The sequence below is a fragment of the Camellia sinensis genome, chromosome 13 (assembly GCF_055761805.1).
Source record: "Camellia sinensis isolate YWXY chromosome 13, ASM5576180v1, whole genome shotgun sequence".
Lineage (NCBI taxonomy): Eukaryota > Viridiplantae > Streptophyta > Magnoliopsida > Ericales > Theaceae > Camellia > Camellia sinensis.
In genome coordinates this window covers 120216163-120219232 of record NC_138973.1, presented here as the reverse complement: position 1 = coordinate 120219232, position 3070 = coordinate 120216163, and the positions used below count along the sequence as shown (strand labels likewise).

At 37.2% G+C, this 3070-nt stretch overlaps 1 long non-coding RNA gene across 2 annotated transcripts; it reads left to right on the top strand.

The window, feature by feature from the left end:
• The first annotated feature begins 781 nt into the window (after positions 1–781).
• On the top strand, positions 782–2656 carry LOC145806410 (uncharacterized). 2 transcript variants are annotated; one of them, XR_014349493.1, is made up of 2 exons: positions 782–984; positions 2466–2656. It is a non-coding gene; the product is annotated as an uncharacterized LOC145806410 (long non-coding RNA). The 2 variants fall into 2 exon arrangements; XR_014349492.1 differs by having other exon boundaries at positions 1844–2656.
• The last annotated feature ends 414 nt before the right edge of the window (positions 2657–3070 follow it).

Here is a 3070-nt window from a genome sequence, read left to right as displayed (position 1 = left end):
AATCAACGTCCGAATCAAACCGGCCCTATGTGCCTCTTCCAGCCCCATCTTCACTTCGGAATTGTCTGGTCCAACGTTGAATCTACAACGCCCATGTCGAATCCACCAAAGCTTCAGGCTCAAGTTCCACAGAATCCACCGAAAAACAACTCTCTTTTGTGAATAAAACAAACTAAACAAACTCTTTGATATAATCCACTCAATTCATGATTAAACTTTCACAGATATCAAAAGAAACAGGCAAAGAAGCTCCAGATGAAAACCTTTACACCTAAGAAGAAGATTTGGAAGTCGTAACCCTAAAATCTGAAAAAACCACATATTTATAAAAAACAGGGCCGCGATGGTCGCTCGAGCGAAAGAATTCTCGCTCGAGCGAGGAGACTAAAACTGTAGAGACCCTAATTTTTGGTAGTTACACTTGAAACCCTAAGCCTTAGGTTAATTGCATTTTAGTCCCAAATTCCATAAAATTTTACAAAATGGTCCAATAAATAATAGATTTTCTATATTTTATTTTGTATTATAGTTAAATCCCAGAACACCACTTTATAATTGGAAATATCCTAAAACTTGGTTTTTATTTATTTACCCCCTAGTTTATAAATTAATTCATACATTTTATTTTTATTTCTATTTTTGTTTTTGTTGTTCTTTCATTTATTATTTATTTGAATATTTATTATTTATTTGAATAGAATATTATTGTTTGTTTGAATATGTACATAGGTGTGATAAATAATATTTTGGTAGAAAATTGGTTGAAAAACAAAATAAAAAAACATCTAGATATTTAGGCCTTCCTTAGTCATTAAGTTAGGACCCAAGCTTATTTCCTATAAATTGAGAGCCTTGTCTCAATTCCACACATATACACATATCAACAGCCAAGGAGAGGGTGAGAGAAGGAGAGTGTGATTACGGAGAAGTAGAGAAGAAAAAAAAAAAAGAAAAGGAAGAAAAAGGGTGCCTTCTTGAGTCAAGGTAAGAACACTTCTTCCCCTTGTCTTCTCCAATTCTTTCACCATCCCATCCTATTGTTAGATGCCCTCTTGTGTTGCATATTAATAGGAAATAGGGTTTTTGATGTATATAAGAGTGTGGGTTTGATTTAGTGACTTTGCCTTACAAATTTGTAAAATAAGGCACTACTGTAACTTCTCTAATTTAAAAGAAATATCAAATTTATTTATTTCTTCAATCTGAATTTAATGTAAGCTATTTGGTATGTTTAGAGCTTGTGGTAATTTTATTAGCCCCTAATTGTGTGTTTTTAGGGCTTAGATACTTTGTTTAAAAATCTAGTCCTGAGTCTCTGAAAAACAGTCCACTTCTTGCAATTTTATAAAATTTCAGAAAAATCATCTCGGGTTGGTTCTTTTATACAAATTTATGATTTTGAGTCCTCTTTTCAATGGAATTTATTTGGGTGAAAATCATTGGGTAGATTGAGAGGAAAGCTAGTTTTCTCAACGGGTGACAAATCTGGACAGGTTTTCGAAAATAGCTTGTAGATGAATTTCTGGAGGTGCTATGCACATTCTGTGAATTGGAATTGAAACTAGACAGGTTAATTATTATTTCTGTGCAATTTCAGCCCCTAATTTGACCTAGATGTATTTTTCCCAAAGCACTCTTGTTAGCCCTGCAGAACCGAACAGTGCTGGAAATGGTGTTTTGTTGTGTTGTTTGTCTCTAAGTATTTTAAAGCATGCCTAATGTTATTTGCTTGCCTTACCATACCTATGTATGATTATCATGGGCTATATTTCATTTCTTATGTTTGTCTCATGCTCTTTTATATTACCGAATTACCGAATGTGACTAACTTGCTTGGCAATAGATCTAATAAATGGGAAATGGAAAGGGGTTGGTAATGGGTGACGTTCACTCCTATGCTTCAGAATGATTTATGTAATATACATGTGAATGGGATTAAAACCAACTGAGTTAAGTCTTGCGCAAGTGGTCTAAGCGAGGCCCTAGGTTGACACGGAAGTATTCAGACTCTATGCGGTGGTTTCAGGGTGCAAGCGAGCCCTTTGGTATGGTATGTGCAGGGTGTAAGCGAGCCCTAGACACGATTTGGTATGGTATGTGCAAGGTGTAAGCGAGCCCTAGGCACAATTTGGGTGTAAGCGAGCCCACTTGTTTGGCCGTCCCTTTTGAGGTCCATCAACGTCATTGACCGGTAAATAGCCGGGAGGTGGGCATAGATGGTAAGGTCTGCAAAGCAGCAAAAGGGGGAGTTCTGAATCGTCCGGTGTTCAATCCTTGTGGTTGGGTAGAAGGATCTCTTTGGGAGATTCTACTCGTCTAGTCTAACCACTAATTCATAGAACCTTATTGTAATATTGTAAGTTATATTACCCAATTTGTTCTGTGTATGGTTGATTGGTTGATAGAAGATATGGGGGTGTGTGTGTTTTTACTGGGCATTCCAAGCTCATGGCGTATCATGCTAGGTGATGAAGCAGTTTACAATGGTGAAGGTTATTTTGAAGACAAATAAGATAAAGTGTTGGAGCTGTGGTTCATTTGAAGACTTGTACTAATTGTTTTTTTTTTTTTTTTCCTTTTGACTTTTGGTTTGGCAATGTTTTGGTAATCCTGTAATGGAACATAAATGAATTACCTGTGATATTAACTTTGGTTATATATGTTTATTAAGATGTTTTGGTTATCTATCCTACTTGTGTTGTATTATTGTACGTATTTAACGGCCCAAAAGTTGGGGCGTTACAAAAACGCATGTTTCTCCAAGTGTCTTCGCTCAAGCCAAAAAGTGTCGCTCAAACGAGAAATGCAACTGCTCAGTATTTTTACAGTCAGTGAAAACTTCTGAGACCAAAGATTCTTCGCTCGAACGAGCGAACAAACAACATCAACTGCCCCGGACCAGCCAAGGGACGTTGCCCCCTAGACCCCCGCGAGCTGGCCGGGCAGCTCGATCCCCGACATAGTTAGTGAAGTGGCAAACATGATAGGATTAAGATCACAAACTCCTCTGCATAGGCACAATTCGGGTTGGATTCGCATCTAAATACTCATAGCCTCGGTAAAATAAAAG